At 39.9% G+C, this 21,578-nt stretch overlaps 1 protein-coding gene across 6 annotated transcripts in view; it reads right to left on the reverse strand.

Moving 5' to 3' along the window:
• Positions 1–21,578, reverse strand: part of SMOC1 (SPARC related modular calcium binding 1) — a 522,950-nt gene that overhangs the window by 76,799 nt on the left and 424,573 nt on the right. The gene's annotated exons all lie outside the window — the stretch shown is intronic.

A 21,578-nucleotide genomic window follows, 5' to 3' on the forward strand; every position in this document is an offset into this window, starting at 1 on the left:
TGATTGGAGTAGATTGGCCTGCTGGGGCACTGGGCATGCTCTGGTGATCTGGTCAGGCCAGTCACGTGTCTGGTGTTGATTGCAGCAACTCCATGCCTGCAGAGCTGCAATCAACATCAGGTCCCTGCAGCAGCTTTGGTCACAGGGCGGGAGCCTTTCCCAATACTCTTCACTACCTTTCATTTTCTTGTGGCAGTGGCAGAAATCCCTGAGCCTTCTTCTACCACTGTTCTCTCAGACCCTCCACCACCTTCAGCAGTGGTGGCAGGAAACACTTTGGGCCTCGTTACACTTTTTCTGACTCTCCAGGCAAGAGGCAGCTAAAAAGCCTCCCTGTTCTGCCTCAACTTTTGCTCTCCTCTGCTGCCAGCTCCCTCATCCTCAAGCTGCGGAAAAAAAGAGAAATAAAGAAACATTATGGGGGCCTTGCTGCTGGCCCCTTCACACACTAACATCTCCTCCCAGAGAATGAACTGGCAGCCCATCCAGAGCCTGCTCTCCTGGGGCCCTGCCTGGATCTCCACTAACCACCAATGTAAGTAAAAACATTTTGGGGGTAATATTCACTAAGCTGGTGAGCAGACAAATTAACCAGTTAAAGATAGCCACATAACCTGTCTCGGAGATTCAGTGATCTAAGCATCCTGCTGAATATACTTTCCTAAAGATATCCAATACACATACAGGCCGATGCAGTACCGTGTGCACGGCTCAATGCACGATTGGACACACGTTCATAACTTCCGAAGCAAAACGGGGGTTAGCACGTCTAAAACACACGTCCAATTGCACGTGTAAGTAAAGGTGCTCTTCACATGTAAATGCATGTTGATGAGGCTATTATCTATCTGACAGTTTATGCTTCCAGCACTTTTACGAGAGCAATGCAGGAAATGTCTGGGGTTGCAGTGTATTGTGATCCTGGGTCTCAAAATAGGGGCACTATTCAGGTACTGGGAAGGTAGGAGGGCAGAGAGAGGGTGGTTGGAGAGGAGTCAATATTTTTATAGTATTTACCAGGTTGAGGGGAAGGAGGAGGAGGGCTGGTATCGAGAATTTCATTATTGCTTCAATTCCAAGGGGTTTGGGGGAATCCTGGCCAGCAGGGGTTTTGGACGTTTTGTGATGGTGGTGGGAAATTAAGCCAGGAAACCTGTGATTAAATTTTATTTTTGTTTCAAAGGAGTGCTCCTTAACCAGAGGACTTTTGAAGATATCTGGTTAAATAGCTAGTTATCCATCCACACAAGACTACATAATTTTAGGCCTATCTTAGCCAGACCGAACTGAAATTCAGCTAAGTTAGCCTCTTTTTTATACAGCTAGATTTTAGCTGGATAATGACTTATCTAGATAAAATCTAGTCAGATAAGTGGTTCAATATTGCAAAACTTACTATTTAGTCAAATAACTTGTGAGATATCCATCTAAATGGCTTTGAATATTGACCTCTTTATTTTTTGCTTAAGTCAGTTTATATATGAGTTAGCATGTATCAGTGAGCATGAGTATGAAAATGTGAGCTTGTGTGTGAGAGAGCATATGTGCATGAGAGTCACTGTGAGAGTGTGAATTAGTAAACATGTATGGGAGTGAGTGTGTGTGTGCATAAGAGTTAGTGAGCATATATGTGAGCAGGCATGTGTGTAGATAAGAGTACATGTGAGTATCAGCAAGAGTGAGTGTGTGTGTGTGTGAATGAGTATGTGTATGAGTGACAGCAATTGTATATGAGTGAGGAAGAAAATCTATGTTCACCCACCAACCCCCAACTAATCCATGGCAATCTCAGAATGACTGGAACATGTCGAAGTGTGGGGAGCTGGAGATTTGTAATCCTTATTAGATTTAACTATTATTTGATTTGTCTATTGTTTTGAAATATTTTATTCATCTTTGGGAACTTTTAAACATTTTTCTATGAGTTTTTAATTACTGGATACTCTAGTCATCAGCTGTTTTAAACATTTTTTTATTAGTATGGTTTACTATTATGATGGCTGTTTTATATTTCTTGGTTTTATTGTTTGATGTTTTATGAGGAATGGTGATATTTCTGTTTTTCCATTGTTGCACTGCATGCAGAATCTGGCTTGTTGTAATTTCCAGTTCAGTTTTTGTCTGCACAGTTCTCTTTATATTTTATGGTCTCTTTATTCGGATGTGGTAAGGGTCTTTCTGTGTGACTGAGGTGAGGTATTCTGCTAACTTGTAGTGTCCTTGCAGGGATCTGTTTCAGTCTGGCTTTTTCTCATTTATCAGTAGGAAGTGTGTGCTCTTCTAGGACCTGGTGTAATATTTGCTTTGTTGCCTTTTCATAGGTAGGATTGTTATTGTCTTGAGTATTGGCAGTTAATGTTGTCTTGCTATGGGAAGTATATAATATTGTAATTGTAATTCAGTTTACGCATGGCTTTTTGAGTGCCAAGCACATACCCAAAACATATTACAAATGGCTAATGCCACATGGCAGAGGTGGCCAACTCCAATCCTCAAGAGCCACATAGAAGTCTGGGTTTCAGGTTATCCACAATGAATATGCATGAGTTAGATTTGTATGCAATCTCTACTATATTGCAAATAAAGCTCAAGAATATTCATTGTGGAAATCCTGAAAACCAGATGTTTGCAGATCTTGAGAACTGGAATTGTCCACCTCTGCCATATGATTTGCAAGTGTCTTTTTTGGAGGATCTTCTTGTTGGCACCACAGCAGCGCATGTAAATATAATCTATATGTTTTTGTAAATAATATTTTTACCTCAGAAGACTGTACTCTGTTCTCTTACATGTAAAATCTATTATAATTTAATTATTTTTAATTGTGTGTGGGGAAGGTAAGACTTGGGTTAAGGGTGCAAGGCTAGGCAAGAGTCAGCTAGGGTACCTAATACCCTTGGCCCCAGCCCTGGCTTTACTGTATTCATGTGGGAAAGCAAAATTCCATCTGGAGCTCTGCTACTTTGGGTCAGTAGCTCTTCCCAGTTTCAGCTAGGTCTTAATTTTCTTTTTTTTAAACTCCAGAGGAAGTTGGTAGTATGGATCACTTCTGAACCCCTTTCCCCTGCAGTAGATAGGCAGAGCCTGTGGAACCATAAAAGCCTCCAGACCACTGTGTTCATTTAATCTGTCTTACCTGCATTTTCTTACTGCACACTGTAAAGTTCAAGGCCACTTCTTTCTTTGCTTAGAAAAGGGCTAAGTTTAAGGGTTTAAGGGATTTAAAGATCGGGCTTTTTGCTTAAGACTTTGCTTGCCCAGTTCTTTTTAATGTGGAATTTGTGACATTTCAGAAATCACAGGACATAGGAAGGATCATTTTAAAACAGTCCACAGAGTGATAACAGCAGCAGACTGTGTAGCACACAGTCAATGGGAATGCGCTGGAGTGGGGAGCAAGGAGACCTAGAAAAGTAGAAGCAAACTACAGTCACAGAAAGGGAGGGGGTGGACCAGGAGGAAGTGCCTGTGCAGTGTTACTAAGGTTTCTATATGAGGTGACTGGATTGAGTTCTGAGAGGGGCAGCTGACTGAGGAACCAGTGCACCTCCTGGAGCATGGGAATGGGAAAGGGAGGGGGCTGTTTCAGGCTGGAGAAGGGCTGGTAGCAAGCAAGAACTTTACATAATGATGCAGCAGTGCTGGGGCAGGGAGAACTCACTGAGTGAGCACATAAGCAGCAGCACAACAGAAGAATGTGTGTATCTAAGCCACTGGTTAGCACTGTGGTTACCTCATTCTTGGCAACTGATACAAGAGCTAATTGGTTGACAAGAGATGTTAATACCAAACTAGGAAGTCTAGGAGATATATACACATACACGAATATGAGAGATTTAACCAAACTCTGTATCGCTCCATGGTGGGATCCCACCTTGAATACTGTGTACAATTCTGGGCGCTGCATCTCAAAAAAGATATAATTGCGATGGAGAAGGTACAGAGAAGGGAGACCAAAATGATAAGGGGAATGGAACAGCTCCCCTATGAGGAAAGACTAAAGAGGTTAGGACTTTTCAGCTTGGAGAAGAGACAGTTGAGAGGGGATATGATAGAGGTGTTTAAAATCATGAGAGGTCTAGAACGGGTAGATGTGAATCGGTTATTTAGTCTTTCAGATAATAGAAAGACTAGGGGGCACTCCATGACGTTAGCATGTGGCACATTTAAAACTAATCAAAGAAAGTTCTTCTTCATTCAACGCACAATTAAACTCTGGAATTTGTTGCCAGAGGACGTGGTTAGTTCAGTTAGTATAGCTGTGTTTAAAAAAGAATTGGATAAGTTCTTGTTGGAGAAGTCCATTACCTGCTATTAATTAAGATAACTTAGAAAATAGCCACTGCTATTACTAGCACTGGTAACATGAAATAGGACTTAGTTTTTGGGTACTTGCCAGGTTCTTATGGCCTGGATTGGCCACTGTTGGAAACAGGATGCTGGGCTTGATGGACCCTTGGTCTGACCCAGTATGGCACATTCTTATGTTCTTATGATGGAAAAGGTCAACCAATTTAATGGATGGAAGAGGGATTGTAGTGCAGTTTGCTCACCCGTAGTCTAGGATGCGTTCTAATTAGCTTTTTTGAAAAAACATGAAATTTATTTTGGAGAATTATTGGCTGAATTCTGCCAGGCTCCAGGTCATATGATGTATCTTTCAAGGTTCTGTTTGATGTGCTTTTGGGAGCAGTTGAAGCACGAGCTGCACACAAAGTACATGAGGGAGCCAGACAGGTACCCTGTGGGCTGGTTTTGGAAAAATCCCTCCAGGCTGGTATTTTTCTACAATCCCCCTCCTCCACTCCGAGCTTGATTAAAGATTGATCAAGAATATCATTCTCCAAATGAAGTCTACTCATAGATCTCATGACGTGTGATCCAAAGTACTTGTAAGAATGATCCACTGGCTTACAGGTAGTCTCTCTAAATGCAAATCCTGTTGCTCAGGACAGAAGTGCCAAAAAGTTCCTGAACAGAAGAGGGATTTGGGGTTTATGCTGCATCCCCACATGGCTTGTGGTGTCCAGATTCTACTTGCATCCTGACTTTTCATAGAGCCATTAGCAGCAGCTCTCACTTCTACTCTCCTGAAGAACAGAGGCATTGTTAGGTCATAGGATTATCAGAAATTGGTCTAGCTGGCAATACTCTACAATGGTTCACATCATTTCTTAACAACAGGAGCTACCAAGTCTCTTTCAATAATAACATATCAAAGAAAATTGACCTCAAAACTGGAGTACCACAAGGATCTGCATTATCTGCTACACTCTTTAATATTTACCTTTTACCAATCTGCCAACTACTAGATGATCTTCAAATAACATACTACCTCTATGCAGATGATATACAACTTCTTATTCCTATAAAAAAAATCCATTGATGAAACATACAAAGATACTTCCATGATTCTTGAAGCACTAAAACAACTCCTTTTAAATTTAAAACTAATAATCAATATTGATAAAACTGAATTAATTATCATGAACAAAAAACCCAACTTAATTCCAACACCTCAATTCACCACTAACAATCAAATCAACTTTATTACCCCTGTCAATCACGCCAGAAATCTTGGAGTTATCATGGATAGGAACCTATACTACAATATACACATAACAACTAAAATCAAAGAAGGATATCATAAGCTCCTAGTTCTCAGACGTTTAAAACCTTTTTTAAATTCAACGGACTTCAGAACCGTCTTGCAACTTATAATTTTCTCAACAATAGACTATTGTAATTCTCTTCTGATTGGCCTCCCATCAACAAGCATTAAACCTCTGCAGATTCTTCAGAATTCAGCAGCTAGAATTTTAACAGGAACAAAAAAATATGTTCACATCACCCCAATACTAATGTCGCTTCATTGGCTTCCTATTAAATCTCGATCATCTCAATTTGTGAGTGATCATCACTCACAAATTAATACATGCTGATCATCATAAACATACTGGTTTAAAAATCACTCCACAAATTACCAGAACAAATCTTCGATCTAACAACACTTCTAGTCTAAAAATTCCTCCCATTAAAGATGCTCAACTATCAACTACTAGAAACAGAGCATTCTCCATTGCTTCCCCAAAAAAATGGAACTCTCTACCGCCTTATTTAAGAACTCAGTCTAACATCAAAAAGTTCAAGAAGGACCTAAAAACTTTCCTCTTCCATACAGTCTACATCAATGATCATCTTTAACAACAATCCTTCTACAATCAATTCAACCATTCAAACCCAAACAAGAAAAAACAGTAACTATAACTGGCATCAACCTTAAGTATTACAATTTCAGAAATTTAATATGAAGCCCTCCTTTAAGATGAATTAATACTATTTTTGTTACTTTCCTTTTTTACATCTTTCCCTTCTCCCCCTCTTTCACCCCACTATCCTCCTCTACCTATCATTTCACTATTGTTATTGTTTTCTTCTTTTACAACTATGTATAATTTATCTGATTGTTGTTTTGATTCTATAAACTGAATGACGGTATATAAAAACGAATAAATACATAAATAAATAAATAAATAAATAAATAACTATTTAAGTTCATTATAAAGTTTGCTATAGTGGCCACTTAACAGAATATGGCATTGAAAATGAAAAATAAAATACACAAGCGATGTATGTTTCACATTTCTCTTTTTAAAATGCTGACTTTGGAGCCAGTCTGAAGGTCTCTCTAAAAGGAGCTTTTCTGGCCTCAGGCTATTCAGTGTTCCAATCCAGCCCCATTAATTACCTACAGATAATGAAAGTCTGCAGATGTTTGCTATTTGAGTAGATAATGAGTCATGGCAAATTAGAACCAAAGTTGCCTTCTGCATTAGGTTTGTGTTGCATTGCATTTCATTTCTGCACACTTGGATTAAGGAAAGATGTCCAAATTTCCGCTCCATGACACCCTAGCAAAGCAGGATTTTTCAGAAGCTTATGTTGAATTTCCCCCATTTACTTTCATCTGCATGTGTTATTTTGTTCTGGAAAGGTTTTGAGATATTGAGTAGGTATTTCAACATTTGTGGCCATCTTTGATTCAGCAAATTGCATGTGCCATGAGATAAAACTCCAAATGCCCTGCATGGCATTTTGGGCACAGCAAAACAACTGGACTAAATTTTGTGCAGCATCCACCCTGATTCCGACTTTTATCCATATATTGCAATATTACTTAACTGTGACACACCAGAATTCAGCTGAAATAAACTTTTTCCTGAGTCTATAGGGTAGGCTATATCAGTATCAGGGGTGATATGATTCAGACTTTCAGATACTTGAAAAACTTTAATGATCCAAAGACAATGACAAACCTTTTCCGTCAGAAAAAAATCAGCAGAACCAGAGGTCACGAGTTGAGGCTCCAGGGAGGAAGACTAAGAACCAATGTCAGGAAGTATTTCTTCACGGAAAGGGTGGTGGATGCCTGGAATGCCCTTCCGGAGGAAGTGGTGAAGTCTAAAACTGTGAACGACTTCAAAGAGGCGTGGGATAAACACTGTGGATCCATCAAGTCTAGAGGGCGTGAATAAAGAGGAGGCATTCAAACACTGCACGGAGTGGCAGTAGCCACAGAGGCATTCAAACACTGCACGGAGCGGCAGTAGCCACAGAGGCATTCACGGAGCGGGATGCCAGTGGCCAGTAGTTGGTGTTCCACCTTCACGAAGCGGAAGGATGGAGGGCTGCTATCTCCAAAAAAAACAAACAAAAAACAAACAAAAAAATAAAAACAGGGGTGGGTAAGAGTATGGGGTAAGAGTGTGGCCTGCTTGTTACAGCGGTTGCTACCCCTAATTGAGCTGGATGTTCACTTGGATGCAGATACGGCGCTGCTCTCTAAATTGGTGGTGGGGTGGAGGGGAATTAGGACTGGAGGGTACTGGAAGCCAATAGTAACAGGTGGGAGAGAAAAAAAGGGGAAAAAATGGATAAAGTGCGTAGCTTGCTGGGCAGACTAGATGGGCCGTTTGGTCTTCTTCTGCCGTCATTTCTATGTTTCTATGTAATAGACTAATAATCAAGTGAGACAATGCATGGTGTATTGATGATGCTTTTAAGCATGGTATTGATGATGCCCTCATTGCATCAATGTGGATTACAAGATCCCAGAAAAGAAAGACACTATTTTACAAGTGATTCAATCTGACCAGATGTACAGCATCCTAGGATATAAGATCAGGGGCAGCCTAGCACTGATGAGGGACACAATTCAGAATGTGAAGAGCCAATGGTTATATACCGATTTTGTAAGCCTGTTCAAGGTAAAGACATTTGACCGTGCATCCCATAACTTCCTGAACAGGGTTCTCCACAGGTTTGACATGTATACGTTGTTCTGTAGGCATATCAAGATGTTGTACACTAACATAATTTATTAATAGTTGATAAAACAAAGATCCCTTTCTTATCAAGTCAAGAGTCAGACAAGGTTGCCTTCTCTCACTTCAGTCTGTGTTATAAAACTCTTTACAGTAAACATTAGATGACAAGCAGGAATCAGAAGGATCATGGTATTAGGCATCCAAGGAGGAAAGCAAGTGAAGTGCTCACTCTACGGGGATGATATCACAATCTTCTGCAAAGACCATGCCTTGGTGAGGATGCTAGTGAATGTATGTGAGGACTTTGGAAGAGTTTGGGGATCAAGAGAAAACTGCATGAAGTCAGAGAACATGCTGTTCAGACAGTGGGAACTGGTTTCTGTCCTTCACCCCTTCCTCACCTGATCAAGATCCTGGGGTGTAGGTCACAGAAAACAGAGCATCCCTGGTTTTGGGACAAGAGACTCACAAAGTCAAAGAGAAGCTGGGATAGGGGAGCCTGAGGAAGCTGTCCATCAAGAAAAGAACCTGATGCTCCAGAACAAGGCTCTCCACATATTAGAATACGCAGCATGGATATGACCTTTTCCAGCAGCAGTGACTGGATGCATCACTAGGGCAATCTTCTTCTTTATCTAGAACTACAAGATGGACTATGCAATATGTGCAGTTTTGTTCAAAGAGCATCGAAAGCTGGAAGAGGGAAGGGCACTCCCAATTTCACCATCATCTTAAGAGATTTGTTTATAATTGTATCAGAATCACCCTAAGGAGAAACTCCAAAAACTACACAAGATGCCTTATGTCCCAATTCTTTCTAGTCTAAGGTCAGCTAGGTTGGGACAAATCGAAGAGCTCCCTCTCTACAACTGGACTCTCCCTCTGCACTACAAGGAGCCAGAGTTGTTTGTCAAGAACTTCATATTATAGTGTGTCCTATTGGCTTTATTGATGTCAAGGTCCAGCTACAAGCTAATCTGCACAAAGTATACCTTGGAACTTGTAACCATCCTATTAGGAGCTACCTGCACCATGTGTGCAAAAACATTACATCCATGTGACTGACAAACCAAACCATTACTAAGACATCAAACTGATGGCTATACAGGACAGCTTGCCCACAAGGGCATTCATGCAAGCAAGAAGACTCTACAGGTAGAGGCAATGACCAAAGAGATGCACTGAAGAAGAAACAACTCTTCACCTGTTCTGGAAGTGCTCTTTGTCATAGGACAATGAACATGGAATTCAGAGACTGCAGCCCATGGAATCACATAACTATCAGCTGATACTCTAGGGACTGTTTATAAAGAAACACACCCAGAGAGCCATCCAAAATGCTCAGAGTCTCCTCTGTTACATTAAGAACATCCTCCTCTTCATCTCAAATTGCCTCATTCTCCAGATGGAGAAGGTGTCCATGCAGTCTCGCCACAAGTTGATCCTTAGCTTGCTCCACGACTATACCATAATCAGTGGGCCAGTGGAAGATGGTGAGAATGAAGACTTCTACAATAAGAAGTTCATCTACAATGTGTAAATATTTTCTATAATATGCCATATACAACAGATATGTAATTTGAATTTTTTTTTTTTAACAGCCATGTATCTGACACTGTAAAATGATTGCTAATAGCTGCTTAATCTTTTAGTTCAAATCTTTTAGTATGTAAAAGTTTTAAGTAATCTACCAGTTATAACAGTTATGTAATGACCTCTTTTTTAATGGCAATGTACTAGCACTGCAAATGATCACTGTTGTAGGTATATATTTTTATCAATACAGATTTTGATATTTGATATAAAAAATGAATTTTATATTTAAATGTTGCAGAAAATCTTAAAATCTTTGAGTACATTGATATTTTCTATAATGCATTTGATTACAGTCTAAGTAGATGGTTTCATTCCTTTAAAGTTGTGTACAAAAAGCATTTAGTATCAAATTTTGTTGGGACTAATATTCAGATGCATAGCAGCTAGTTAAGTTAACAGGATACACCTATCTGGCTAATTTAACTGGGATATTCAGCGGTGCAGTAGCGCTGCTTAATATACCCAGCTATCTTAAAGTTAGCTGGATAAGTATATTTGGATAACTTTAGGACAAACTTATGGCTCAACCAGAGTTAGCCGCATAAGTTAAACAGCTAACTCTGAATATTGAAGTTATGCAGCTGCATACTGTGATAAATATTGCTGTTTTGCCATTTAGACAGATAACCTTTCAGTAATCCATCTAAATGACTTCTGAATATTGACCTCACTCTATTTAAATTTTCATTGTCTCTGTCACATTATTCAGTGTTGAATCCTGAATTCCATTTCTCCTACTTGGGCTAGGCTGGGGCTAAGAGACCTGCAGTAGCAGTGCTTGCATCCCCTGGGGTAGCATCAGACAGCATACTTACACAGCACCTGCTGGCCAGTCCAAGGGCAAGTCAACTGCAGGACCTCATTCCAAAAGAGGTTGGAAAGGAAAATGTAGAATAAAATACAGAAGTCATGCATGAGGGTCCCCTTAGCGTTGCTGTATGGTAACTAACTCTTGTGGGCTGACAGCGCTGAAATGATCAAATGCAGCACTCATCAGCTACCAATTGAACAATGCAGGAACAATCAGATGTGATATCTAGGACCAGGCTAGAAAACTTCAATTAGGACCAGAAGTATAAGAAAGTGGAGGAGGCTCCTGAGGGACAATGTACGGCAGAGAAAAAAATCTGGGGTGGTTAGAAATGCAACAATAAGCGATACAGTTGCTTACTCATTCTAAATGAAACAGAAAAACTGTTGCATGGTACATTAATGTGAGGAATATTACTACCATTAACCATTTATACAGTATTACCAGATATATGCAGCGCTGTACAGATACACATAAGAAACAGTCCTTGTGGTGCTTTTAATCTAGTCATGAACAAGGCAAATAAAAGACTTCAAGTTAAATAAGACTGTGATCCGGAAGAAACAGGGTTTAAGATTTAAAAGTAACCTCAAAAGATGTTTTTTAGGCTGGATTTATTTGCAGAGCAGCACTACTTCACCTGAGTAAAGCTACAAAAAATGTGGCTTCTAATTGTAAATGCAGCCTCTCCTATAGTTAGGCACGAATATAAGAACAAAAGAATATAAGAATTGCCATACTGGGTCAGACCAAGGATCCATCAAGTCCAGTATCTTATTTCCAACAGTGGCCAATCCAGGTCACTCCACTGTTTACCTTTCTCAACTGAAAAAACTAACCATTTATTCCTACTCTCTGTTTCCTATCTTTTAACTAGTCTGCAATCCACAATATGGCATTGCCTCCTAGCCCATGATACAGTGATACAGAGGCATTATGACATTCTCCGTTTTATTCATCATTCCCTTCTTAATAATTCCTAACATTCAGTTTGCTTTTTATGGCTGCACCAGCACACTGAGCCGACATTTTCAATGTATTGTCCACTCTGACGCCTAGATCTTTTTCCTGGGTGGTAACTCCTAACATGAAACCTAACATCGAGTAACTACATCATGGGTTATTTTTCCCTATATGCATCACCTTGCACTTGGCCACATTAAATTTCATCTGCCATTTGGATGCCCAGTCTTCCAGTCTTGCAAAGTCCTCCTGCATGTGATTTAACTACTCTGAAACATTTTGTGTTATCTACAATAATGTGATCACCTCACTTGATATTCCCCTTTCCAAATCACGTATAAATATATTAAAAAGCACTGGTCCATGTATAGATCACCGAGGCACTCCACTGTTTACCTCTCTCCACTTAGAAAACTATTTAATCCTATTCTCTGTTTTCTGTCTTTTAACCAGTTTGCAATCCACAAAAGTACATTGCCTGCTATCCCATGAGTTTTAAATTTTCTTACAAGCCTCTATTGTGAGACTTTGTCAAATGCCTTCTGAAAATCCAAATACACTACCATCTACTGGCTCACCTTTACCCACATGTTTATTAACCCCCTTCAAAATAATGTAGCAGATTTGTGAGGCAAGACTTCTCTTTGATAAATCCATGCTGGCTCTGTCCCATTAAACCATATCTGTCTATATGCTCTGTGATTTTGTTCTTTAGAATAGTTTCTACTATTTTTCCCATCACTGAAGTCAGGCTCCCCAGTCTATAGTTTCCCAGATCACCCCTAGAGCTCTTTTTAAATATCGGGTTTACACTGGCCACCTTCCAGTCTTCAGGTACAATGAAAGATTTTAATGATAGGTTATAAATTACTAGTAATAGATCTGAAATTTCATTTTTTAGTTCTTTCAGAACCCTGGGATGTATGCCATCTGGTCTGAGTGAATTGCTACTCTTCAGTTAATCAATCTGTCCTACTACATCTTCCAGGTTCACGTGATTTGGTTCAGTTCATCTACATCATCACTTAAAAAACCTTCTCTGGAATGGGTATCACCCCAACAACTTCATTTGTAAACACTGAAGCAAAGAATTCATTTAGTCTTTCCACGATGGCCTTATCTTCCCTAAGTGCCCCTTCAACCCTTTGATCATCTAATGGTCCTACCGAATCCTTTGCAGGCTTCCTGCTTCAAATACATTTTAAAAAGTTTTTATTATATGTTTTTGTCTCTATGGCCAGCTTCTTTTCATATTCTCTCTTAGTTTGTCTTATCAATGTTTTACATTTAACTTGCCAATGCTTATGCTTTTTCCTATTTTCTTCAGATATTTTTTGGGTTAAAATAGCCTCTTTCACTTTGCCTTTTAACCAAGTTGGCATTTGATTGGCCTTACTTCCACCTTTCTTAATGTACGGAATACATCTGGACTATGCTTCTAAGATTGTATTTTTAAACAAAGACCATACATGTTGTACACTCTTAACTTTTGTAGCTGCACCGTTCAATTTTTTTCTGTCTTCCTCATTTTATCAGTCTCCCTTTTGAAAGTTTAGTGCTAGAGCCGTATATTTACTTATTATCCCCCTACCAGTCATTAATTCAAATTTGATCATGTTATGATCACTATTGCCAAGTGGCCCCACCACCATTACATCTCACACCAAATCCTGCATTCCACTAAGAATTAAATCTAAAATGGCTTTCTCTCTTGTTGGTTCCTGAACTAATTGCTCCAAGAAGCAGTCATTTAATCCATCCAGAAACTTTACCTTTCTAACATATCCTGATGTTAAATTTACCCAGTCAATATTGGGGTAATTGAAATATCCCAGTATTATTGCATTGCCAAATTGGTTAGCTTCCCTTATTTTTCTTAGAATTTCATTGCCTGTCTGATCATTTTGGCCAGGTGCACAGTAATATACTCCTATTACTATACTCTTCCCCAACATACATGGGATTTTCTCCATTCAGATTCTACTGTTCATTTATTCTATTACAGGATTTCTATCCTGTTGGACTCTATGCCATCCTGAACATAAAACATCACCACATCTCCAAATTGATTCACCCTATCTTTGAGTACATTTTGTAGCCTGGTGTAGCACTGTCCCATTGATTATCCTCTTTCCACTAGGTTTCTAAGATGCCAATTATGTCCACCTTTTCATGAGGTGCTATACCAGTGGCGTAGCCACTGGAGGGCCTAGGTGGGCAATGGCCCACCAACTTTGGGCTCAGGCCCACCCAAAGATGCCCAACACCACAGCAGCATGATGACGTGCCCAGGAGGATCCCTCACACCCCGTGGGCACATAAGAAGAAGTTACTGCAGCATGCTGATGACAATCCTACCCCTTCCTCCCTCCTCCACCATCACATAAGCGCAACCATGGCAGCAGCACAGTAAAGACTTGCCCACGAGGATTCCACCCCCCCCCCCCCCCACAGGCTAAAGAAAACCATGGCGGCGGCGCAGTGAAGGTGCCATGAGGGTTCCACCCCCTGCGGGCTGAAGAGGACCACGGTGTACTAGTGAAGACCGGCCCATAAGAGTGATGTAACAGGCCTCGGGAGGTGCGGGAGGCAGGCTGTGAAAGGGAAGGTAGGAGGAGTGGGAATGACTCACTCCCTCAGCCTCCCCTCACCATCCCTTCTGTTTCCATCTGCCTCAGGCACTCAGCTCCCCTTTCTTCCCTTCTCTCCCTATTTCTGAAAATGGAGGGGAGGAAAAGGGAGCTGACGTGAATAAGTGAAAGGGAAGGGAGGGGGTTGAAAGCGAGGGAAGGAGTGAGTGAGAGGAAAGGGAGGGTTAGTGAGAGAAGAAAAGGGGTGAGTGAGAGGGAAGGGAACAAGGGAAAGAGTAGGAACAATATTGGCAGTGAGAATGATTGTAAGACTGCTGGGAATGGGGAGGCAGTGAGGTGTGATTGTGAAACTGCTTGGACAGGGGCATTGAGGGTTGAGTGTGAGATTCATCTCTCTCTCGTGTGTGTGTGTGTGTGAGAGAGAGAGAGCGAGCATGGGGGGGCCTGTGTGTGTGTGGGGGGGGAGCCTGAAAGCGAGAACCTGTGCGTGTGTGGGAGGGAAGCTTGGGAGGGAAGCTTGAGAGGGAAAGCATGTGAGAGCGCGTGAATGTGTGTTTGTGAGAGAGAGAGAGAGAGCATGTGTGTAAGAGAAGAGAGATATTAAGTTCCATATTAGGAGTTAGACCCAAGAAAAGGACCTGGGTGTCACAATGGAAAATACTTTGAAGTCCTCTGTTCAGTGTGTGGCAGCGGTCAAAAAAGCAAACAGCATGCTAGGAATTATTAGGAAAAGAATGGAGCATAAAAGGACGAAAGTCATAATGCCCCTTTATCGCTCCATGGTGAGGCTGTACTAAGGATGACATTTTCAAACTTACACGAGTAAATGTAACTTCCTATCGTAGCAATTTTCAAAAGCCATTTATGCGCATAAAGAGCACTTACAAATGTAAGACCTATTGACAATTCAATGGCATATAGTTTATCAATTTTCAAAAGACCACTTACATATGTAAAATACATTTACACATATAAAACCCAGTTTAAAGTATGTAAAGACTTTTGAAAATGACCCCCTTAGAGTACTGTGCATTTCTGGCCATCATATCTCAAAAAAGGTATAGTTTCATTGGAAAAGGTACAGAGAAGGGAGCTAAAATGATAAAGTGGATGGAATGGCACCCTTATGAGGAAAGGCTAAAGAGGTTGGGTCTGTTCAGCTTGGAGAAAAGACATTGGGGGAGGGGGGCGGCGGATTTGATAGAGGTCTATAAAATCATATAAAGTGTGTAATCATATAATGCAAGAATGTCGGTATATAAAAGTTAAAAATAAATAAAGAAATAAAGAAAGAAAGAAAGAAAGAAAGAAAGAAAGACTATGGGGCACTCCATTACGTTAGTAAGTAGCACATTTAAAACAAACCTGAGAAAAGTTTTTCATTCAGTGCACAATTAAGCTCTGAAATTCAATACCAGAGGATGTGGTTAAGGCAGTTAGTGTAGCTGGGTTTAAAAAGGATTTGGACAAATTCCTGGAGAAGACAATAAATCGTTATTAACCAAGTAGACTTAAGAAATGGCCACTAATTACTGCACGATAGCAGCATGGGATCTATTTACTGTTTAGGTTCTTGCCAGGTACTTGTGACTTGAATTGGCCACTGTTGAAAACAGGATACTGGACTTGACAGAGCGAGAGACTATTTGTGTGTTTGGGAGCTTGTGAGAGCAAGAACCTGTGTGTGTGTGAGAAAGAGTCTAGGTGAGAGAAATGGGAGAGGGTGTGAGAATGGGTGCCTGTTTGTGAGAAAAAAGAGCATGTGAGAGCAAGAGCATGTATTTGTGTCTGATGGAGAAAGAGAAGATAGGAGAAACAGAAAAAGAAAAGAGACTCTGAAAAAAGAATTAGGAAAAGATAGCCAAAGGGAAAGTGGGAAAAAGACCAGGAACAACTGATTAGAAAAATAAAAAGATTAAACAAAGGTAAAAAAAAAAATTAGAGTTTTTAGTGATTGAATATGCCTGCCATCTTTAAGAACATGCATATATTTCTTATATTTTTCATATATTTTTGTATTTTGCTATCTCTTTAGAATTCCACTATTTAGAGTCTTATTTCTTGGGCTTTTTATTTTGCTTTTATCTGCATGTTTCTGTTTCTAATTTGTAGTCCCTTATATAATAGCGGTGTTTAAAATCATGAGAGGTCTAGAACGGGTAGATGTGAATCAGTTTTTTACTCTTTCGGATAATAGAAAGACTAGGGGGCACTTCATGAAGTTAGCATGTGGCACATTTAAAACTAATCGGAGAAAGTTCTTTTTCACTCAATGCACAATTAAACTCTGGAATTTGTTGCCAGAAGATGTGGTTAGTGCAGTTAGTATAGATGTGTTTAAAAAAGGATTGGATAAGTTCTTGGAGGAGAAGTCCATTACCTGCTATTAATTAAATTGACTTAGATAATAACCACCGCTATTACTAGCAACGGTAACATGGAATAGACTTAGTTTTTGGGTACTTGTCAGGTTCTTATGGCCTGGATTGGCCACTGTTGGAAACAGGATGCTGGGCTTGATGGACCCTTGGTCTGACCCAGTATGGCATGTTCTTATGTTCTTATCTGTATTAGGTAAGGGTCAGTCTGTGTTCTGCCTGTGTGAGACTGAGGTGCATTATTTCTGCTAGTATTTATTTTCTCTGTAGGAATTTGTAGCAGTCTGGTTTGTTCTCTTTGCCCAATAGGTGGTGTATTAGTGATGTAGGACCTGGTGTAATATTTGTATTGCTGCCTTTTCATAAATAATGGTGCTGTTTGATTCCTGAGAGTTAGTACCTTGATTGTAAGGTGTGTATTTTTTCTTTTTTTTTGCAGGGGTTTATGTTACTTCACAAAGGGCCTAATTCATTGAAGCCCGGATTTTAAAAGGGCTACACACGTAAATTCCGGGGTTTACGCGCATGACCGGGCCTTGAGTGTGCTGCGCTCATTTTACCTCAGGCCCAGCCACGTGCGCAAACCCCAGTACGCTCAGAAGTGCAAGCCAAGGGAAAGCGGTGGTCTGGGGAGCATGGTCTGGGCAGGGCAGGGGGCAGGCCGGGAGAGCGCCATTAGCCGCTGTCCTGGGGAAGCGCGCGCCAGCAGCCGTCTGGTGCGTGCAAATTACTTCTGCTCTAGAGGAGCAGTAAGTATTAAAATAAAAGAATTAGGGATAGTTAGGGTAGGTTTAGTGGGCAGGGAAGGGAGGAGAAGAAGGAGGAAGGATAGAATTAAGTGTAGGAAAGTTCCCTCCCAGTCCGCTCCTTAATTGGAGCGGACTGGAAGGGAACTGGGGAAGGCCTGATTGCATTGCTGTGCGTTGCTTTGTAAAATTCCACACCCTACATGCACGAGTTGCAGGCCGCCTGCACATGTGCGCGTGGGGTCATCGGATTTTATAACATGCGCGCACATGTTATAAAATCGGTGCGTCCACATGCGTGAGCCTGGAACCGCACAGACGTGGACGCGTGCATGATGCTCCTTTTAAAATTGACCCCTAAGGCTTTTCTCCCATTCTGTGTCTATGGGAAAAAACGTTTAATGAATCTGGACCAAAGTGTTTAGCAGTGGAAGGATTTTGTTTTGCTAAGGTGATACAAGAATTTGAATATATATAATTTTTTGGGTTGTAATGTGAACTGTCCTAGCTTTGCTCTGCACTTGTTTGTGTGATTATTATGATTATTGCTATTTTATTGTAGTTATGATCTCTGCCTTTCTAAAAAGAGGATTCATGAAAGAATATATTGATGTTTGTTTTTCTACATGATTGCTTGGATCTGTTTATTTTCTTTGCTTTTTACATGATATTCTTGTGTATTTATAAACTGCAATAAATATAAAATTATTACAGGTTAATAAGGAATTTTGAATGTTGGTAAGTTCCTCAAATAATTCAGTTAAAATATTTTAAAGTTTCACTCATGATGCTTAACAGCTTTGGACTTAGAAGTCCTTTACCAGGTGCATGCTAAGCCATTATTTATGGATAAGGGTACACTTAGTAGGGCCCAGACCTGTATTCCTACTGCCCACTCATGTTAAACTTGGGGGCCCCCCCCAAAAAAAAAAATCAGTTCTGGCTACGCCACTGTGCTATACACTCTAACTCTCCTATCTTACTTCTTAGACTTCTGGCACTGACAGACATTTCAAAATATGTTTTTTGTTTGTATTAACAACCTGCTTTTCAGTTGACAGGGATAATTTGGAATCTTTTAACTCAGGTTATTTATTTATAGGCACATGGACTACTTTTGCTTTTATTGGAAGCTCTCTGTTGGGATTCCCTAACTCTCCTGTTTCATTAGTATCCTTCAAAGATAGCTCCCTTGAACCATGCACAGCTGAGCGATTGCTCACTTTCCCCCTTGTTCTAGTTTAAAAGCTATCACCTTTTTATTTATTTATTTAAAAGTGTTTATATACCGATTTTACAACACATTGCTCAAAACGGTTTACAATTGTTAATATACATAATTAAATATCATAAAATGACACTATAAAACAAGAAAAAATATAAAAAACAAAGGGGTTACAATTGTGATCTGATGCCATAAGGATCTGGTGGTGGAGATGTACGTGTGACTCTGTGCTGTTGAACACTGAAGTTAGGCAAAGAAAACCTAATGGGAGGTAGAGAGTGATCTAAAGATGAATGAGAACAAATATGTCTTTAGATCCTTTCTGAATTCCTTGTGGGAAAACTGCCTTACATAATCTGGAATAGAGTTCCAGAGTGAAGGGCCAGTGACTTAAAATGTGCGTCTACTAGTGATGTCAACTCTAGTGAAACGAACAGTAGGAACTTCTAGGAGGTAGGAGCGTAAATGCCTGCTAGGTTGATAAATGCGAAGTAGTGTGCATAACCAGGTAGAAGAATCATTATGTATTAGGTTGTGTATGATGGAAAGAATTTTATATTGTATTCTGTAGTAAACAGGAAGCCAATGTAAAGAATGTAAAATTGGGGTAATGTGGTCTTTCTGAGAAGCATCAGTTAAGATGCACGCTATGAAGAGTGTTATCATGGAGACAAAGGTAGAGGGCGTTACAGTAATCTATACCAGTAAAGATAAGAGACTAACACTGTGCGAAAATCCTCAGCAAATAGGAGGATGGAGACGTTTTAACATGTAAAGTTTATAGAAAGTGTTTTTAACAGTTGTAGAGATGTGTTGAGAAAAGGATAGACTTGATTCTAAAATTACCCCAAAGTTTCGTGCTTTTGAAAATATGGGAATGGGCATGTCATCTAATAACAAATGTGATGGAAGGCTGCAAGCAGATTGAGGGATTGTGGAAAGATGGAGAATTTCTGTTTTTGATGTATACAGTTTAAGGCGGGTATGGGATAACCATGTGTTAATAGTTTTGATATATAAACATACGGTAGAAAGTGTAGTGGACCAAGATGAAAAGTAGTGTACGAAAAATTGAATATCATCAGCGTAAATCTTAAACTGAATATTAAGGCTGTTGAATAGATGGTACAGCGGTATTAGATAAATGATGAACAAAATAGCAGAGAGAGAAGATCCTTGAGGGACACCGCAGGAAAGGTGTACCATTTGGAAGAGTGCAGACCAATATTGATTTGATATGAACGGCTGGATAAATAAGAACGAAACCAGTTTAGAATAGTGTCTGCCAGGCCAATGGACTGTAACTGAGAAAGGAGGATTTGGTGGTCCAATGTTTCAAAAGCAGCTGAGACATCTAGTAAAACTAGAATGTAATCAGTATTGGAGTTGAAACCTCTAATTAAGGTGTCGAAGGAGGATAATAAGGTTTCTGTGCTATGGCCTTTACAAAATCCATGTTGATTTGGATGACGAAGAGCATTGTCAGATAAAAAATCAGTGAGATGATGTAGAACCACAGATTCGATTAGTTTTGTTAATGGGGTAAGGCATGCAATTGGGCGTAAATTGCTGAGATGTGAAATGTCTTTGTTTTTATCCTTTGGGATTGGAAGGATGGATGTTTGAGCATATCTGGAAATATGCCAGAATCAAGAGATTGATTTACGAGTTGGCAGAGAAAAGGACTGGCAAGATCACCTAGAGTTTTTAAGTATTGACCAGGACAGGGGTTAAAAGGGGAAAAATAAATTTTTATTTTGTGAAGTATGCGGACATTAGTGGGAGCATCTACTTGGGAAAAAACAGACCAGTTGCATTCAGTTGGCGGGGGAATAGGGATAGGCTAGGGAGTTGTAAAAAACTATTAGTGATATTGGAGATTTTGTCTTGAAAGTAAGATGCTATACGGTTACAGAGAGCGTTGTTAACTTTGGAGTGAGAGATCTGAGGAATTGTTGTTAAAGTTTTTATAATGTTAAATAGTATGGAAGGATTTCCGTTGGCAGTAGATATTCTGTGTGAATAGAATTTTTTTTGGCGATGTCTATCTCTTTTTTATATTTTCTTAGGCAACTGAAAAAAGAATGTTTAGTGGAAATCATATGGTATTTTCACCAATAGCATTCTAGGTGCCTAAGAGTGGATTTTAGGGTTCAGAGTGAGATAGAATACCAAGGGGCAGACAGTTTAGACTTTGAGGTACAGGGGATTAGAGGAGCAACAGAATCAAGGATAGCAATGATTGCAGTGTTCCACACAGAGACCAAGGAGTTTGCGTCAAAACTGATCATTAAAGGCATGTTATGTATAAAGGCTTCCATAAATGCTTCTGTGTTAATTTTCTTCCTTTTATAGTGAATGTTCTTTTCATTATTAGTAATAGGGCAGGAAACATGATGTTTGTGTTAACAGAGAGGTGGATAAGTGAGTGGTCAGACCAAGGTATAGGACATACAGAAAGTGCAATTGGGGGTAAGGAAATGAAACAAGGATTGCAGAACACAAAATCGAGAATGCGAACTACCTTATGGGTGGGAACATCTATCAGTTGTTCCCAGCCAAGGCCAGTCAATGCATCAAAGAAAGAAGATGCAGAAAAGTAAGAGTGAGAGGAATCTAGATGAATGTTGAAGTCTCTGACTATAATAGTTTTAGCTGGTGAACTGGCAGTGATGAAATAGTTTTAAGTAGAGGAGATGGGTTAGAGTGTAAGAGACCAGAAGGACAACAGAGATGGCGATAAGTAAAAGTTCATAAGGAGGTAGAGTCTTTTTACATGGAGAAAGAGAGGATTTAACCAGTGCAAAAAGCCCTCCACCATGGCGATTGTGCCTGGGTTCATAGATAGGGGTATATTCAGGAGGAGTTATAGAGTTAATAACAGTATCAGTATGCCAAGATTCAGTAATTAAAAAGCAATCCGGTTTATGTTCAATTAATA

This window comes from Rhinatrema bivittatum, chromosome 4, assembly GCF_901001135.1.
Source record: "Rhinatrema bivittatum chromosome 4, aRhiBiv1.1, whole genome shotgun sequence".
Taxonomy (NCBI): Eukaryota; Metazoa; Chordata; class Amphibia; order Gymnophiona; family Rhinatrematidae; genus Rhinatrema; species Rhinatrema bivittatum.